The sequence below is a fragment of the Oncorhynchus mykiss genome, unplaced genomic scaffold (assembly GCF_013265735.2).
Source record: "Oncorhynchus mykiss isolate Arlee unplaced genomic scaffold, USDA_OmykA_1.1 un_scaffold_156, whole genome shotgun sequence".
In the NCBI taxonomy this organism is placed as follows: Eukaryota; Metazoa; Chordata; class Actinopteri; order Salmoniformes; family Salmonidae; genus Oncorhynchus; species Oncorhynchus mykiss.
Genome location: NW_023493666.1, coordinates 906670 through 925735, shown reverse-complemented (window position 1 = coordinate 925735; position 19066 = coordinate 906670). Strand labels below are relative to the sequence as shown.

Below are 19066 nucleotides of genomic sequence, written 5' to 3'. Positions count from 1 at the left end.
TTATGAAACGAAACACGCGGACAAAAACAAGAATATGGACATGGAACAAAGGCTACAAAAGGCAGAGGAATTAAAACGAGGCCTCAAATCTCGACAGGCTCTGTTCAAAAAAGCCAAATCACAAGGCCAGGCTGCTGTCAAGGCCAGTTTTATTTTGGCAGAAGAGATCGCTAAATCAGCCCGGCCATTTACGGAGGGGGATTTCATCAAAAACTGCATGATTAAAGTTTGTGACGAAGTTTGCCCAGAAAAAAGGCAACTCTTTTTAAATGTGAGTCTGAGCAGAAACACCATTGCCGAGAGAGTAGACCAGTTGTCCATCAATCTAAAAGAGCAGCTTGTGAAAAAGGGAAAAGATTTTATTGCATATTCCTTGGCTGTGGATGAGAGCACCGACATTTCTGACATTGCCCAGTTGTCAATTTTCATCCGCGGAGTGGACTCCAGCCTAAGCGTGACAGAGGAGTTTTTGGCTTTACGTCCTATGCATGGCACAACTACGGGGCATGATTTGTATGAAGAGGTGTCAAGATGTGTAAATGAGATGGAGCTGCCTTGGGAAAAACTCGTGGGTTTGACAACCGACGGAGCACCTGCGATGTGTGGACACAGGAGCGGACTGGTGGCGAAGATACGGGAAAAGATGCAAGAGGAAAACGCGACAGGTGAGCTGACAGCTTATCATTGTATCATACACCAGGAAGCGTTGTGCGGTAAAGCCTTGAAAATGGAGCATGTAATGAGCATCATCACGCGCACAGTTAACTTTATCAGAGCCAAAGGTTTGAATCACCGCCAGTTCAAGGCATTTCTGACGGAGTTAGAAACGGAGCATGGTGATTTGCCTTATCACACAGAGGTGCGATGGCTAAGCCAGGGAAAGGTGCTTCAAAGATGTTTCGAGCTTCGTGAGGAGATTTGTCTATTCTTGGACAGCAAAGGGAAAGACACAACACAACTCCGAGACGAAATGTTTCTGTGTGAAATGGCTTTTCTGTGTGACATTACGAGTCATCTGAATGCAATAAACTTGCAGCTGCAGGGTCGGGATCGTGTCATCTCTGATATGTACAGTACAGTGAAGGCATTTAAAACCAAACTGACTCTGTGGGAGACGCAGATGCGGAAAGAAAATTTGAGCCACTTTCCCAGCTGCCAGACCATGAAAGAGAAGCTCTCTACCAGTGCGTTCCCGAGCACACAGTTGGCTGATAAAATAGGTATGCTTACCACTGACTTTCGACGCCGATTTGCTGACTTTGAAGCACAAAAAAGCAGGTTGGAACTGCTCGGTAACCCATTTGCTGTTGACGTGGAAAGCTCACCACCAAACCTCCAAATGGAGTTGATTGACCTCCAATGCAATGATGCACTGAGGGAAAAATATGCGGCAGTGGGTGCTGCGGAGTTTGCCCGTTTCCTCCCCGGCACAATGCCCCAGCTGCGCATCCAGGCTGCTCAAACGTTGTCTATGTTTGGCAGCACATACCTGTGTGAACAACTGTTTTCTTTGATGAACCTGAACAAAACATCACACAGAAGTCGACTTACTGCTGAACACCTCCACTCAATTCTGAGGATTTCTTCAGCTCAGAGCCTTACCCCGAACATTGATGAACTTGTGGAAAAGATGGGACACCACCAAGTATCACCCTCAACCTCAAACAAGTGAACATTACTGTGCAATCACATATTTAGAGTTTTTACTCAGTTCAAGTTTAAAAGTTAAAATTTAATATTTGTTTTCACTGCATGTTACTTCTCCTTAAACAAAGTGTTGTTTTTGATTAATAGATTTTTGCACTTTATTTTTTTGTATTTCAATCCAATTATATTTTAAAAATATTTCAGTTGAGTGGATGATAGAAAATTGCTATTATTGTTTTTTCTTTGAAGTAAATTTAGCCCACTTTTGCTAAAATAGAAAATATAGTCTACTGATGGTGCCTTGAATACCGGTTTCTTTCATTTAATGTTCATGTTATGGGGATATTTATATAAAGGAAATTTGTCTTTTGTGTCTGTTGAAAATTAAAGATTACTGACAGAGCCATAAGAAAATATTGCTTTATTTATCTGATCATATTGTAATATATTTGTTAGGTTTTCAGTAGGTTCAATTAGGTTCACTAGACTATATGCGTCATTTAAAAATGTTTCAATGAACATTCGAACAGTCCGGCCCTCGTCTTGTAGCTGATTTTTTTATTTGGCCCTCCGTCCATTTGACTTTGACACCCCTGCTCTAGATAGTCAAGTTTGATCATCTTCTCGGCGCTCCGCCAGGGCCGTGACCGACCTCAGCGGGGCCGATCCGAGGACCTCACTAAACCATCCAATCCGTGCCTTACTGAAAGATAGCTGGTACCATGAAAAGGTTCTTTCACTGGAGGACTTTGAAGACAGAATAAGATTTCTCAAAATGGCAACCCTGCTATTATATAGGAAGGGGATGTGTCTCTACGGTAGAGCTAATACTTGAAATGCATGCGGTCGGAAGTTAATCCCCAAATTCTCTGATGAGTATATTTAGTTGTGAAATTAGCTTTTGCACAACTCTACTTTCCAGAATGTTGACATTTTAAGAAGGAAATAGATGTGCTAAGTCATCTGTTTTTGTAAACTGAAGCACATGGGTTCAAGCCTTGTTCGACGTTTATGGAAGCTAGATGATATTATGGAAATGTACTTTCATTAGAACAGTGTAAAGAAAGGGTCAATTGTATTGATATGGCCATTACGACCTGTATGCTCTAGTCGGCTGGCCCTCGCTACATATTCGTCGCCAGACCCACTGGTTCCAGGTCATCTTTTTAGTCTATGCTAGGTAAAGCTCCGCCTTATCTCAGCTCACTGGTCACGATAACAACACCCACCCGTAGCACGCGCTCCAGCAGGTATATCTCACTGGTCATCCCCAAAGCCAACACCTCCTTTGGCCGCCTTTCCTTCCAGTTCTCTGCTGACAATGACTGGAACGAATTGCAAAAATCGCTGAAGCCAGAGACATATTTCCCTCACTAACTTTCAGTGTTGCCAACTTAGCGACTTAGTCGCTGTATTTAGCAAGTATTCAGACCACTCTGAAGACTTGCAGACATTTTCATTTTACTCACTTTTTGTCTCTTCCACAATGTTATTCCTCACTCCTACAGTGTCCATCACAATTACATGCACATGGACAATTATGCAAATTAGGTGCTGACATCATTTAGCAACTTCTAGCAACTTTTAGGACAGCCAATAGCTACTTTCCTTACTGAGGTGTTGGCAACACTGCTAACTTTAAACATCGGCTATCTGAGCAGCTAACTGATCGCTGAAGCTGCACAAAGCCTTTCTGTAAATAGCCCATCCAATCTACCTACCTCATCCCCATATTGTTTTAATATACTTTCTGCTCTTTGCACACCTGTATTTCTATTTGCATATCATCATCTGCTCATCTATCACTCCAGTGTTAATTTGCTAAATTGTAAATACTTCGCTACTATGGCCTATTTATTGCCTTACCTCCATTTGCACGCACTGTATATAGACTTTCTTTTTTTTCTTCTATTGTGTTATTGACTGTACGCTTGTTTATTCCATCTGTAACTCTGTGTGGCCAGGTCGCAGTTGAATATGAAAACTTGTTCTCAACTAGCTTACCTGGTTAATTATAGGTGAAATAAAAAAAAATAAGAAACATTTTCTTCTTTCCCAGAAAGGGGATGTAGCTCAGTGGTAGAGCGCATGCTTTGCATGTATGAGGTCCTGGGTTCAATCCCCAGCTTCTCCATTAATATTTTTGCAATGATGGCCCATGTCCTACTTTCCAGAATGTTGAAATTCTCAGCAGGAAACAGAGATGTGCTAAATAATTTGCTCTTGTAATCTGAAGAACATGTGTTCAATCCCTGTTCGTACATTTATGGAACAGAAGTGGCATGGTTGCCAATTTCAATTGCATCATTTTCAAAAACTGAAGTTCATGGGTTAGATGACTGTCCATACTTGCTTGTATTTAGAATTGCTGCTATCATTTCATTGTAGTTTCAATGGAGTGGTGTATATAAAAAGTACATTGTATTAATATTGCATTTTATCTGCAAATAAAATGGGATCGAAGCTCAGAGGGGGAGTGCATGCTATTTTAGTATGAGGTCCTTGGTTCAATCCCAAGGTTCTCCACTGAGTATTTGTGTGCCAAATTCACATTACACAACTCCTACTTTCCAGAATGTTGAAATTCTCACAGGAAACAGAGATGTTATTTTTATACATGCTTTGCATGTATGAGGTCCTGGGTTCAATCCCCAGCTTCTCCATTAATATTTTTGCAATGGCCCATGTCCTACTTTCCAGAATGTTGAAATTCTCACAGGAAACAGATATGTTATTTGTGTGCCAAATTCACATTATACAACTACAACTTTCCAGAATGTTGATAAATATCTTGCAGCATAGAGTGGCATGGTGGCCAAGCGGTAAGGCGTCGGTCTTGTAAACCGAAGATCATGGGTTCAAATCCCATATGTGCCTTACTGAAAGATAGCTGGTACCATGGTTCTTTCACTGAAGGACTTTGAAGAAAAAAAAGTTCTCAAAATGGCAACCCTGGTATTATATAGTAAGGGGTTGTGCCTCTATGGTTGAGCTAATACTTGAAATGCATGTGTTCTGAAGTTAATCCCCAAATTCTCTGATGAGTATATTTAGTTGTGAAATTAGCTTTTGCACAACTCTGTCAACTCTGTTGACATTTTAAGAAGGAAATAGATGTGCTAAGTCATCTGTTTTTGTAAACTGAAGCACATGGGTTCAATCCTGGGTTCAAGCCTTGTTCGATGTTTATGGAAGCTAGATGATATTATGGCAATGTACTTTCATTAGAACAGTGTAAAGAAAGGGTCAATTGTATTGATATGGCCACAACGACCTGTATGCTCTAGTCGGCTGGCCCTCGCTACATATTCGTCGCCAGACCCACTGGTTCCAGGTCATCTTTTTAGTCTATGCTAGGTAAAGCTCCGCCTTATCTCAGCTCACTGGTCACGATAACAACACCCACCCGTAGCACGCGCTCCAGCAGGTATATCTCACTGGTCATCCCCAAAGCCAACACCTCCTTTGGCCGCCTTTCCTTCCAGTTCTCTGCTGACAATGACTGGAACGAATTGCAAAAATCGCTGAAGCTGGAGACATATTTCCCTCACTAACTTTCAGTGTTGCCAACTTAGCGACTTAGTCGCTGTATTTAGCAAGTATTCAGACCACTCTGAATACTTGCAGACATTTTCATTTTACTCACTTTTTGTCTCTTCCACAATGTTATTCCTCACTCCTACAGTGTCCATCACAATTACATGCACATGGACAATTATGCAAATTAGGTGCTGACATCATTTAGCAACTTCTAGCAACTTTTAGGACAGCCAATAGCTACTTTCCTTACTGAGGTGTTGGCAACACTGCTAACTTTAAACATCGGCTATCTGAGCAGCTAACTGATCGCTGAAGCTGTACAAAGCCTTTCTGTAAATAGCCCATCCAATCTACCTACCTCATCCCCATATTGTTTTAATATACTTTCTGCTCTTTGCACACCTGTATTTCTATTTGCATATCATCATCTGCTCATCTATCACTCCAGTGTTAATTTGCTAAATTGTAAATACTTCGCTACTATGGCCTATTTATTGCCTTACCTCCATTTGCACGCACTGTATATAGACTTTCTTTTTTTTCTTCTATTGTGTTATTGACTGTACGCTTGTTTATTCCATCTGTAACTCTGTGTGGCCAGGTCGCAGTTGAATATGAAAACTTGTTCTCAACTAGCTTACCTGGTTAATTATAGGTGAAATAAAATAAAAAAAGAAACATTTTCTTCTTTCCCAGAAAGGGGATGTAGCTCAGTGGTAGAGCGCATGCTTTGCATGTATGAGGTCCTGGGTTCAATCCCCAGCTTCTCCATTAATATTTTTGCAATGATGGCCCATGTCCTACTTTCCAGAATGTTGAAATTCTCAGCAGGAAACAGAGATGTGCTAAATAATTTGCTCTTGTAATCTGAAGAACATGTGTTCAATCCCTGTTCGTACATTTATGGAACAGAAGTGGCATGGTTGCCAATTTCAATTGCATCATTTTCAAAAACTGAAGTTCATGGGTTAGATGACTGTCCATACTTGCTTGTATTTAGAATTGCTGCTATCATTTCATTGTAGTTTCAATGGAGTGGTGTATATAAAAAGTACATTGTATTAATATTGCATTTTATCTGCAAATAAAATGGGATCGAAGCTCAGAGGGGGAGTGCATGCTATTTTAGTATGAGGTCCTTGGTTCAATCCCAAGGTTCTCCACTGAGTATTTGTGTGCCAAATTCACATTACACAACTCCTACTTTCCAGAATGTTGAAATTCTCACAGGAAACAGAGATGTTATTTTTATACATGCTTTGCATGTATGAGGTCCTGGGTTCAATCCCCAGCTTCTCCATTAATATTTTTGCAATGGCCCATGTCCTACTTTCCAGAATGTTGCAATTCTCACATGAAACAGAGATGTTATTTGTGTGCCAAATTCACATTATACAACTACAACTTTCCAGAATGTTGATAAATATCTTGCAGCCTAGTGGCCAAGCGGTAAGGCGTCAGTCTTGTAAACCGAAGATCATGGGTTCAAATCCCATCCGTGCCTTACTGAAAGATAGCTGGTAAGATAGCTGGTACCATTCTTTCACTGAAGGACTTTGAAGAAAAAAAAAGTTCTCAAAATGGCAACCCTGCTATTATATAGTATTAGCTCTCTACGGTAGAGCTAATACTTGAAATGCATGCGCTCTTAAGTTAATCCCCAAATTCTCTGGTGAGTATATTTAGTTGTGAAATTAGCTTTTGCACAACTCTACTTTTGAGAATGTTGACATTTTAAGAAGGAAATAGATGTGCTAAGTCATCTGTTTTTTGTAAACTAAAGCACATGGGTTCAATCCTGGGTTCAAGCCTTGTTCGATGTTTATGGAAGCTAGATGATATTATGGCAATGTACTTTCATTAGAACAGTGTAAAGAAAGGGTCAATTGTATTGATATGGCCACAACGACCTGTATGCTCTAGTCGGCTGGCCCTCGCTACATATTCGTCGCCAGACCCACTGGTTCCAGGTCATCTTTTTAGTCTATGCTAGGTAAAGCTCCGCCTTATCTCAGCTCACTGGTCACGATAACAACACCCACCCGTAGCACGCGCTCCAGCAGGTATATCTCACTGGTCATCCCCAAAGCCAACACCTCCTTTGGCCGCCTTTCCTTCCAGTTCTCTGCTGACAATGACTGGAACGAATTGCAAAAATCGCTGAAGCTGGAGACATATTTCCCTCACTAACTTTCAGTGTTGCCAACTTAGCGACTTAGTCGCTGTATTTAGCAAGTATTCAGACCACTCTGAATACTTGCAGACATTTTCATTTTACTCACTTTTTGTCTCTTCCACAATGTTATTCCTCACTCCTACAGTGTCCATCACAATTACATGCACATGGACAATTATGCAAATTAGGTGCTGACATCATTTAGCAACTTCTAGCAACTTTTAGGACAGCCAATAGCTACTGTCCTTACTGAGGTGTTGGCAACACTGCTAACTTTAAACATCGGCTATCTGAGCAGCTAACTGATCGCTGAAGCTGTACAAAGCCTTTCTGTAAATAGCCCATCCAATCTACCTACCTCATCCCCATATTGTTTTAATATACTTTCTGCTCTTTGCACACCTGTATTTCTATTTGCACATCATCATCTGCTCATCTATCACTCCAGTGTTAATTTGCTAAATTGTAAATACTTCGCTACTATGGCCTATTTATTGCCTTACCTCCATTTGCACGCACTGTATATAGACTTTCTTTTTTTTCTTCTATTGTGTTATTGACTGTACGCTTGTTTATTCCATCTGTAACTCTGTGTGGCCAGGTCGCAGTTGAATATGAAAACTTGTTCTCAACTAGCTTACCTGGTTAATTATAGGTGAAATAAAAAAAAAAAAGAAACATTTTCTTCTTTCCCAGAAAGGGGATGTAGCTCAGTGGTAGAGCGCATGCTTTGCATGTATGAGGTCCTGGGTTCAATCCCCAGCTTCTCCATTAATGTTTTTGCAATGGCCCATGTCCTACTTTCCAGAATGTTGCAATTCTCACAGGAAACAGAGATGTTATTTGTGTGCCAAATTCACATTATACAACTACAACTTTCCAGAATGTTGATAAATATCTTGCAGCCTAGTGGCCAAGCGGTAAGGCGTCAGTCTTGTAAACCGAAGATCATGGGTTCAAATCCCATCCGTGCCTTACTGAAAGATAGCTGGTACCATGGGAAGGTTCTTTCACTGAAGGACTTTGAAGAAAAAAAAAGTTCTCAAAATGGCAACCCTGCTATTATATAGTAAGGGGATGTGCCTCTACGGTAGAGCTAATACTTGAAATGCATGCGCTCTGAAGTTAATCCCCAAATTCTCTGGTGAGTATATTTGGTTGTGAAATTAGCTTTTGCACAACTCTACTTTTGAGAATGTTGACATTTTAAGAAGGAAATAGATGTGCTAAGTCATCTGTTTTTGTAAACTGAAGCACATGGGTTCAATCCTGGGTTCAAGCCTTGTTCGATGTTTATGGAAGCTAGATGATATTATGGCAATGTACTTTCATTAGAACAGTGTAAAGAAAGGGTCAATTGTATTGATATGGCCACAACGACCTGTATGCTCTAGTCGGCTGGCCCTCGCTACATATTCGTCGCCAGACCCACTGGTTCCAGGTCATCTTTTTAGTCTATGCTAGGTAAAGCTCCGCCTTATCTCAGCTCACTGGTCACGATAACAACACCCACCCGTAGCACGCGCTCCAGCAGGTATATCTCACTGGTCATCCCCAAAGCCAACACCTCCTTTGGCCGCCTTTCCTTCCAGTTCTCTGCTGACAATGACTGGAACGAATTGCAAAAATCGCTGAAGCTGGAGACATATTTCCCTCACTAACTTTCAGTGTTGCCAACTTAGCGACTTAGTCGCTGTATTTAGCAAGTATTCAGACCACTCTGAATACTTGCAGACATTTTCATTTTACTCACTTTTTGTCTCTTCCACAATGTTATTCCTCACTCCTACAGTGTCCATCACAATTACATGCACATGGACAATTATGCAAATTAGGTGCTGACATCATTTAGCAACTTCTAGGACAGCCAATAGCTACTTTCCTTACTGAGGTGTTGGCAACACTGCTAACTTTAAACATCGGCTATCTGAGCAGCTAACTGATCGCTGAAGCTGTACAAAGCCTTTCTGTAAATAGCCCATCCAATCTACCTACCTCATCCCCATATTGTTTTAATATACTTTCTGCTCTTTGCACACCTGTATTTCTATTTGCACATCATCATCTGCTCATCTATCACTCCAGTGTTAATTTGCTAAATTGTAAATACTTCGCTACTATGGCCTATTTATTGCCTTACCTCCATTTGCACGCACTGTATATAGACTTTCTTTTTTTTCTTCTATTGTGTTATTGACTGTACGCTTGTTTATTCCATCTGTAACTCTGTGTGGCCAGGTCGCAGTTGAATATGAAAACTTGTTCTCAACTAGCTTACCTGGTTAATTATAGGTGAAATAAAAAAAAAAAAGAAACATTTTCTTCTTTCCCAGAAAGGGGATGTAGCTCAGTGGTAGAGCGCATGCTTTGCATGTATGAGGTCCTGGGTTCAATCCCCAGCTTCTCCATTAATGTTTTTGCAATGGCCCATGTCCTACTTTCCAGAATGTTGCAATTCTCACAGGAAACAGAGATGTTATTTGTGTGCCAAATTCACATTATACAACTACAACTTTCCAGAATGTTGATAAATATCTTGCAGCCTAGTGGCCAAGCGGTAAGGCGTCAGTCTTGTAAACCGAAGATCATGGGTTCAAATCCCATCCGTGCCTTACTGAAAGATAGCTGGTACCATGGGAAGGTTCTTTCACTGAAGGACTTTGAAGAAAAAAAAAGTTCTCAAAATGGCAACCCTGCTATTATATAGTATTAGCTCTCTACGGTAGAGCTAATACTTGAAATGCATGCGCTCTGAAGTTAATCCCCAAATTCTCTGGTGAGTATATTTAGTTGTGAAATTAGCTTTTGCACAACTCTACTTTTGAGAATGTTGACATTTTAAGAAGGAAATAGATGTGCTAAGTCATCTGTTTTTTGTAAACTATAGCACATGGGTTCAATCCTGGGTTCAAGCCTTGTTCGATGTTTATGGAAGCTAGATGATATTATGGCAATGTACTTTCATTAGAACAGTGTAAAGAAAGGGTCAATTGTATTGATATGGCCACAACGACCTGTATGCTCTAGTCGGCTGGCCCTCGCTACATATTCGTCGCCAGACCCACTGGTTCCAGGTCATCTTTTTAGTCTATGCTAGGTAAAGCTCCGCCTTATCTCAGCTCACTGGTCACGATAACAACACCCACCCGTAGCACGCGCTCCAGCAGGTATATCTCACTGGTCATCCCCAAAGCCAACACCTCCTTTGGCCGCCTTTCCTTCCAGTTCTCTGCTGACAATGACTGGAACGAATTGCAAAAATCGCTGAAGCTGGAGACATATTTCCCTCACTAACTTTCAGTGTTGCCAACTTAGCGACTTAGTCGCTGTATTTAGCAAGTATTCAGACCACTCTGAATACTTGCAGACATTTTCATTTTACTCACTTTTTGTCTCTTCCACAATGTTATTCCTCACTCCTACAGTGTCCATCACAATTACATGCACATGGACAATTATGCAAATTAGGTGCTGACATCATTTAGCAACTTCTAGGACAGCCAATAGCTACTTTCCTTACTGAGGTGTTGGCAACACTGCTAACTTTAAACATCGGCTATCTGAGCAGCTAACTGATCGCTGAAGCTGTACAAAGCCTTTCTGTAAATAGCCCATCCAATCTACCTACCTCATCCCCATATTGTTTTAATATACTTTCTGCTCTTTGCACACCTGTATTTCTATTTGCACATCATCATCTGCTCATCTATCACTCCAGTGTTAATTTGCTAAATTGTAAATACTTCGCTACTATGGCCTATTTATTGCCTTACCTCCATTTGCACGCACTGTATATAGACTTTCTTTTTTTTCTTCTATTGTGTTATTGACTGTACGCTTGTTTATTCCATCTGTAACTCTGTGTGGCCAGGTCGCAGTTGAATATGAAAACTTGTTCTCAACTAGCTTACCTGGTTAATTATAGGTGAAATAAAAAAAAAAAAAAACATTTTCTTCTTTCCCAGAAAGGGGATGTAGCTCAGTGGTAGAGCGCATGCTTTGCATGTATGAGGTCCTGGGTTCAATCCCCAGCTTCTCCATTAATGTTTTTGCAATGGCCCATGTCCTACTTTCCAGAATGTTGCAATTCTCACAGGAAACAGAGATGTTATTTGTGTGCCAAATTCACATTATACAACTACAACTTTCCAGAATGTTGATAAATATCTTGCAGCCTAGTGGCCAAGCGGTAAGGCGTCAGTCTTGTAAACCGAAGATCATGGGTTCAAATCCCATCCGTGCCTTACTGAAAGATAGCTGGTACCATGGGAAGGTTCTTTCACTGAAGGACTTTGAAGAAAAAAAAAAGTTCTCAAAATGGCAACCCTGCTATTATATAGTATTAGCTCTCTACGGTAGAGCTAATACTTGAAATGCATGCGCTCTGAAGTTAATCCCCAAATTCTCTGGTGAGTATATTTAGTTGTGAAATTAGCTTTTGCACAACTCTACTTTTGAGAATGTTGACATTTTAAGAAGGAAATAGATGTGCTAAGTCATCTGTTTTTTGTAAACTAAAGCACATGGGTTCAATCCTGGGTTCAAGCCTTGTTCGATGTTTATGGAAGCTAGATGATATTATGGCAATGTACTTTCATTAGAACAGTGTAAAGAAAGGGTCAATTGTATTGATATGGCCACAACGACCTGTATGCTCTAGTCGGCTGGCCCTCGCTACATATTCGTCGCCAGACCCACTGGTTCCAGGTCATCTTTTTAGTCTATGCTAGGTAAAGCTCCGCCTTATCTCAGCTCACTGGTCACGATAACAACACCCACCCGTAGCACGCGCTCCAGCAGGTATATCTCACTGGTCATCCCCAAAGCCAACACCTCCTTTGGCCGCCTTTCCTTCCAGTTCTCTGCTGACAATGACTGGAACGAATTGCAAAAATCGCTGAAGCTGGAGACATATTTCCCTCACTAACTTTCAGTGTTGCCAACTTAGCGACTTAGTCGCTGTATTTAGCAAGTATTCAGACCACTCTGAATACTTGCAGACATTTTCATTTTACTCACTTTTTGTCTCTTCCACAATGTTATTCCTCACTCCTACAGTGTCCATCACAATTACATGCACATGGACAATTATGCAAATTAGGTGCTGACATCATTTAGCAACTTCTAGGACAGCCAATAGCTACTTTCCTTACTGAGGTGTTGGCAACACTGCTAACTTTAAACATCGGCTATCTGAGCAGCTAACTGATCGCTGAAGCTGTACAAAGCCTTTCTGTAAATAGCCCATCCAATCTACCTACCTCATCCCCATATTGTTTTAATATACTTTCTGCTCTTTGCACACCTGTATTTCTATTTGCACATCATCATCTGCTCATCTATCACTCCAGTGTTAATTTGCTAAATTGTAAATACTTCGCTACTATGGCCTATTTATTGCCTTACCTCCATTTGCACGCACTGTATATAGACTTTCTTTTTTTTCTTCTATTGTGTTATTGACTGTACGCTTGTTTATTCCATCTGTAACTCTGTGTGGCCAGGTCGCAGTTGAATATGAAAACTTGTTCTCAACTAGCTTACCTGGTTAATTATAGGTGAAATAAAAAAAAAAAAGAAACATTTTCTTCTTTCCCAGAAAGGGGATGTAGCTCAGTGGTAGAGCGCATGCTTTGCATGTATGAGGTCCTGGGTTCAATCCCCAGCTTCTCCATTAATGTTTTTGCAATGGCCCATGTCCTACTTTCCAGAATGTTGCAATTCTCACAGGAAACAGAGATGTTATTTGTGTGCCAAATTCACATTATACAACTACAACTTTCCAGAATGTTGATAAATATCTTGCAGCCTAGTGGCCAAGCGGTAAGGCGTCAGTCTTGTAAACCGAAGATCATGGGTTCAAATCCCATCCGTGCCTTACTGAAAGATAGCTGGTACCATGGGAAGGTTCTTTCACTGAAGGACTTTGAAGAAAAAAAAAAGTTCTCAAAATGGCAACCCTGCTATTATATAGTATTAGCTCTCTACGGTAGAGCTAATACTTGAAATGCATGCGCTCTGAAGTTAATCCCCAAATTCTCTGGTGAGTATATTTAGTTGTGAAATTAGCTTTTGCACAACTCTACTTTTGAGAATGTTGACATTTTAAGAAGGAAATAGATGTGCTAAGTCATCTGTTTTTTGTAAACTAAAGCACATGGGTTCAATCCTGGGTTCAAGCCTTGTTCGATGTTTATGGAAGCTAGATGATATTATGGCAATGTACTTTCATTAGAACAGTGTAAAGAAAGGGTCAATTGTATTGATATGGCCACAACGACCTGTATGCTCTAGTCGGCTGGCCCTCGCTACATATTCGTCGCCAGACCCACTGGTTCCAGGTCATCTTTTTAGTCTATGCTAGGTAAAGCTCCGCCTTATCTCAGCTCACTGGTATAACAACACCCACCCGTAGCACGCGCTCCAGCAGGTATATCTCACTGGTCATCCCCAAAGCCAACACCTCCTTTGGCCGCCTTTCCTTCCAGTTCTCTGCTGACAATGACTGGAACGAATTGCAAAAATCGCTGAAGCTGGAGACATATTTCCCTCACTAACTTTCAGTGTTGCCAACTTAGCGACTTAGTCGCTGTATTTAGCAAGTATTCAGACCACCATTATAGGTGAAATAAAATAAAAAAAGAAACATTTTCTTCTTTCCCAGAAAGGGGATGTAGCTCAGTGGTAGAGCGCATGCTTTGCATGTATGAGGTCCTGGGTTCAATCCCCAGCTTCTCCATTAATATTTTTGCAATGATGGCCCATGTCCTACTTTCCAGAATGTTGAAATTCTCAGCAGGAAACAGAGATGTGCTAAATAATTTGCTCTTGTAATCTGAAGAACATGTGTTCAATCCCTGTTCGTACATTTATGGAACAGAAGTGGCATGGTTGCCAATTTCAATTGCATCATTTTCAAAAACTGAAGTTCATGGGTTAGATGACTGTCCATACTTGCTTGTATTTAGAATTGCTGCTATCATTTCATTGTAGTTTCAATGGAGTGGTGTATATAAAAAGTACATTGTATTAATATTGCATTTTATCTGCAAATAAAATGGGATCGAAGCTCAGAGGGGGAGTGCATGCTATTTTAGTATGAGGTCCTTGGTTCAATCCCAAGGTTCTCCACTGAGTATTTGTGTGCCAAATTCACATTACACAACTCCTACTTTCCAGAATGTTGAAATTCTCACAGGAAACAGAGATGTTATTTTTATACATGCTTTGCATGTATGAGGTCCTGGGTTCAATCCCCAGCTTCTCCATTAATATTTTTGCAATGGCCCATGTCCTACTTTCCAGAATGTTGCAATTCTCACATGAAACAGAGATGTTATTTGTGTGCCAAATTCACATTATACAACTACAACTTTCCAGAATGTTGATAAATATCTTGCAGCCTAGTGGCCAAGCGGTAAGGCGTCAGTCTTGTAAACCGAAGATCATGGGTTCAAATCCCATCCGTGCCTTACTGAAAGATAGCTGGTAAGATAGCTGGTACCATTCTTTCACTGAAGGACTTTGAAGAAAAAAAAAGTTCTCAAAATGGCAACCCTGCTATTATATAGTATTAGCTCTCTACGGTAGAGCTAATACTTGAAATGCATGCGCTCTTAAGTTAATCCCCAAATTCTCTGGTGAGTATATTTAGTTGTGAAATTAGCTTTTGCACAACTCTACTTTTGAGAATGTTGACATTTTAAGAAGGAAATAGATGTGCTAAGTCATCTGTTTTTTGTAAACTAAAGCACATGGGTTCAATCCTGGGTTCAAGCCTTGTTCGATGTTTATGGAAGCTAGATGATATTATGGCAATGTACTTTCATTAGAACAGTGTAAAGAAAGGGTCAATTGTATTGATATGGCCACAACGACCTGTATGCTCTAGTCGGCTGGCCCTCGCTACATATTCGTCGCCAGACCCACTGGTTCCAGGTCATCTTTTTAGTCTATGCTAGGTAAAGCTCCGCCTTATCTCAGCTCACTGGTCACGATAACAACACCCACCCGTAGCACGCGCTCCAGCAGGTATATCTCACTGGTCATCCCCAAAGCCAACACCTCCTTTGGCCGCCTTTCCTTCCAGTTCTCTGCTGACAATGACTGGAACGAATTGCAAAAATCGCTGAAGCTGGAGACATATTTCCCTCACTAACTTTCAGTGTTGCCCACTTAGCGACTTAGTCGCTGTATTTAGCAAGTATTCAGACCACTCTGAATACTTGCAGACATTTTCATTTTACTCACTTTTTGTCTCTTCCACAATGTTATTCCTCACTCCTACAGTGTCCATCACAATTACATGGACAATTATGCAAATTAGGTGCTGACATCATTTAGCAACTTCTAGCAACTTTTAGGACAGCCAATAGCTACTTTCCTTACTGAGGTGTTGGCAACACTGCTAACTTTAAACATCGGCTATCTGAGCAGCTAACTGATCGCTGAAGCTGTACAAAGCCTTTCTGTAAATAGCCCATCCAATCTACCTACCTCATCCCCATATTGTTTTAATATACTTTCTGCTCTTTGCACACCTGTATTTCTATTTGCATATCATCATCTGCTCATCTATCACTCCAGTGTTAATTTGCTAAATTGTAAATACTTCGCTACTATGGCCTATTTATTGCCTTACCTCCATTTGCACGCACTGTATATAGACTTTCTTTTTTTTCTTCTATTGTGTTATTGACTGTACGCTTGTTTATTCCATCTGTAACTCTGTGTGGCCAGGTCGCAGTTGAATATGAAAACTTGTTCTCAACTAGCTTACCTGGTTAATTATAGGTGAAATAAAAAAAAATAAGAAACATTTTCTTCTTTCCCAGAAAGGGGATGTAGCTCAGTGGTGGAGCGCATGCTTTGCATGTATGAGGTCCTGGGTTCAATCCCCAGCTTCTCCATTACTATTTTTGCAATGATGGCCCATGTCCTACTTTCCAGAATGTTGAAATTCTCAGCAGGAAACAGAGATGTGCTAAATAATTTGCTCTTGTAATCTGAAGAACATGTGTTCAATCCCTGTTCGTACATTTATGGAACAGAAGTGGCATGGTTGCCAATTTCAATTGCATCATTTTCAAAAACTGAAGTTCATGGGTTAGATGACTGTCCATACTTGCTTGTATTTAGAATTGCTGCTATCATTTCATTGTAGTTTCAATGGAGTGGTGTATATAAAAAGTACATTGTATTAATATTGCATTTTATCTGCAAATAAAATGGGATCGAAGCTCAGAGGGGGAGTGCATGCTATTTTAGTATGAGGTCCTTGGTTCAATCCCAAGGTTCTCCACTGAGTATTTGTGTGCCAAATTCACATTACACAACTCCTACTTTCCAGAATGTTGAAATTCTCACAGGAAACAGAGATGTTATTTTTATACATGCTTTGCATGTATGAGGTCCTGGGTTCAATCCCCAGCTTCTCCATTAATATTTTTGCAATGGCCCATGTCCTACTTTCCAGAATGTTGCAATTCTCACAGGAAACAGAGATGTTATTTGTGTGCCAAATTCACATTATACAACTACAACTTTCCAGAATGTTGATAAATATCTTGCAGCATAGAGTGGCATGGTGGCCAAGCGGTAAGGCGTCGGTCTTGTAAACCGAAGATCATGGGTTCAAATCCCATCCGTGCCTTACTGAAAGATAGCTGGTACCATGGGAAGGTTCTTTCACTGAAGGACTTTGAAGAAAAAAAAAGTTCTCAAAATGGCAACCCTGCTATTATATAGTAAGGGGATGTGCCTCTACGGTAGAGCTAATACTTGAAATGCATGCGCTCTGAAGTTAATCCCCAAATTCTCTGGTGAGTATATTTAGTTGTGAAATTAGCTTTTGCACAACTCTACTTTTGAGAATGTTGACATTTTAAGAAGGAAATAGATGTGCTAAGTCATCTGTTTTTGTAAACTGAAGCACATGGGTTCAATCCTGGGTTCAAGCCTTGTTCGATGTTTATGGAAGCTAGATGATATTATGGCAATGTACTTTCATTAGAACAGTGTAAAGAAAGGGTCAATTGTATTGATATGGCCACAACGACCTGTATGCTCTAGTCGGCTGGCCCTCGCTACATATTCGTCGCCAGACCCACTGGTTCCAGGTCATCTTTTTAGTCTATGCTAGGTAAAGCTCCGCCTTATCTCAGCTCACTGGTCACGATAACAACACCCACCCGTAGCACGCGCTCCAGCAGGTATATCTCACTGGTCATCCCCAAAGCCAACACCTCCTTTGGCCGCCTTTCCTTCCAGTTCTCTGCTGACAATGACTGGAACGAATTGCAAAAATCGCTGAAGCTGGAGACATATTTCCCTCACTAACTTTCAGTGTTGCCAACTTAGCGACTTAGTCGCTGTATTTAGCAAGTATTCAGACCACTCTGAATACTTGCAGACATTTTCATTTTACTCACTTTTTGTCTCTTCCACAATGTTATTCCTCACTCCTACAGTGTCCATCACAATTACATGCACATGGACAATTATGCAAATTAGGTGCTGACATCATTTAGCAACTTCTAGCAACTTTTAGGACAGCCAATAGCTACTTTCCTTACTGAGGTGTTGGCAACACTGCTAACTTTAAACATCGGCTATCTGAGCAGCTAACTGATCGCTGAAGCTGTACAAAGCCTTTCTGTAAATAGCCCATCCAATCTACCTACCTCATCCCCATATTGTTTTAATATACTTTCTGCTCTTTGCACACCTGTATTTCTATTTGCATATCATCATCTGCTCATCTATCACTCCAGTGTTAATTTGCTAAATTGTAAATACTTCGCTACTATGGCCTATTTATTGCCTTACCTCCATTTGCACGCACTGTATATAGACTTTCTTTTTTTTCTTCTATTGTGTTATTGACTGTACGCTTGTTTATTCCATCTGTAACTCTGTGTGGCCAGGTCGCAGTTGAATATGAAAACTTGTTCTCAACTAGCTTACCTGGTTAATTATAGGTGAAATAAAAAAAAAAAAGAAACATTTTCTTCTTTCCCAGAAAGGGGATGTAGCTCAGTGGTAGAGCGCATGCTTTGCATGTATGAGGTCCTGGGTTCAATCCCCAGCTTCTCCATTAATATTTTTGCAATGATGGCCCATGTCCTACTTTCCAGAATGTTGAAATTCTCAGCAGGAAACAGAGATGTGCTAAATAATTTGCTCTTGTAATCTGAAGAACATGTGTTCAATCCCTGTTCGTACATTTATGGAACAGAAGTGGCATGGTTGCCAATTTCAATTGCATCATTTTCAAAAACTGAAGTTCATGGGTTAGATGACTGTCCATACTTGCTTGTATTTAGAATTGCTGCTATCATTTCATTGTAGTTTCAATGGAGTGGTGTATATAAAAAGTACATTGTATTAATATTGCATTTTATCTGCAAATAAAATGGGATCGAAGCTCAGAGGGGGAGTGCATGCTGATTTAGTATGAGGTCCTTGGTTCAATCCCAAGGTTCTCCACTGAGTATTTGTGTGCCAAATTCACATTACACAACTCCTACTTTCCAGAATGTTGAAATTCTCACAGGAAACAGAGATGTTATTTTTATACATGCTTTGCATGTATGAGGTCCTGGGTTCAATCCCCAGCTTCTCCATTAATATTTTTGCAATGGCCCATGTCCTACTTTCCAGAATGTTGCAATTCTCACAGGAAACAGAGATGTTATTTGTGTG

The 19066-nt window shown here is 40.5% G+C and overlaps 11 non-coding genes across 11 annotated transcripts; all 11 read left to right on the top strand.

Moving 5' to 3' along the window:
- Positions 1 to 3709: 3709 nt before the first annotated feature.
- Positions 3710 to 3781, top strand: trnaa-ugc. The gene has a single exon. It is a non-coding gene; the product is annotated as a tRNA-Ala (tRNA).
- A 671-nt stretch (positions 3782 to 4452) lies between these two features.
- On the top strand, positions 4453 to 4524 carry trnat-ugu. Its single transcript has one exon. It is a non-coding gene; the product is annotated as a tRNA-Thr (tRNA).
- Positions 4525 to 5886: 1362 nt separating this feature from the next.
- trnaa-ugc lies at positions 5887 to 5958 on the top strand. Its single transcript has one exon. It is a non-coding gene; the product is annotated as a tRNA-Ala (tRNA).
- A 2104-nt stretch (positions 5959 to 8062) lies between these two features.
- trnaa-ugc lies at positions 8063 to 8134 on the top strand. The gene has a single exon. It is a non-coding gene; the product is annotated as a tRNA-Ala (tRNA).
- Positions 8135 to 9699: 1565 nt separating this feature from the next.
- On the top strand, positions 9700 to 9771 carry trnaa-ugc. Its single transcript has one exon. It is a non-coding gene; the product is annotated as a tRNA-Ala (tRNA).
- Positions 9772 to 11331: 1560 nt separating this feature from the next.
- Positions 11332 to 11403, top strand: trnaa-ugc. The gene has a single exon. It is a non-coding gene; the product is annotated as a tRNA-Ala (tRNA).
- A 1562-nt stretch (positions 11404 to 12965) lies between these two features.
- Positions 12966 to 13037, top strand: trnaa-ugc. Its single transcript has one exon. It is a non-coding gene; the product is annotated as a tRNA-Ala (tRNA).
- Positions 13038 to 14030: 993 nt separating this feature from the next.
- On the top strand, positions 14031 to 14102 carry trnaa-ugc. The gene has a single exon. It is a non-coding gene; the product is annotated as a tRNA-Ala (tRNA).
- Positions 14103 to 16200: 2098 nt separating this feature from the next.
- Positions 16201 to 16272, top strand: trnaa-ugc. Its single transcript has one exon. It is a non-coding gene; the product is annotated as a tRNA-Ala (tRNA).
- Positions 16273 to 16943: 671 nt separating this feature from the next.
- trnat-ugu lies at positions 16944 to 17015 on the top strand. The gene has a single exon. It is a non-coding gene; the product is annotated as a tRNA-Thr (tRNA).
- Positions 17016 to 18386: 1371 nt separating this feature from the next.
- On the top strand, positions 18387 to 18458 carry trnaa-ugc. The gene has a single exon. It is a non-coding gene; the product is annotated as a tRNA-Ala (tRNA).
- The last annotated feature ends 608 nt before the right edge of the window (positions 18459 to 19066 follow it).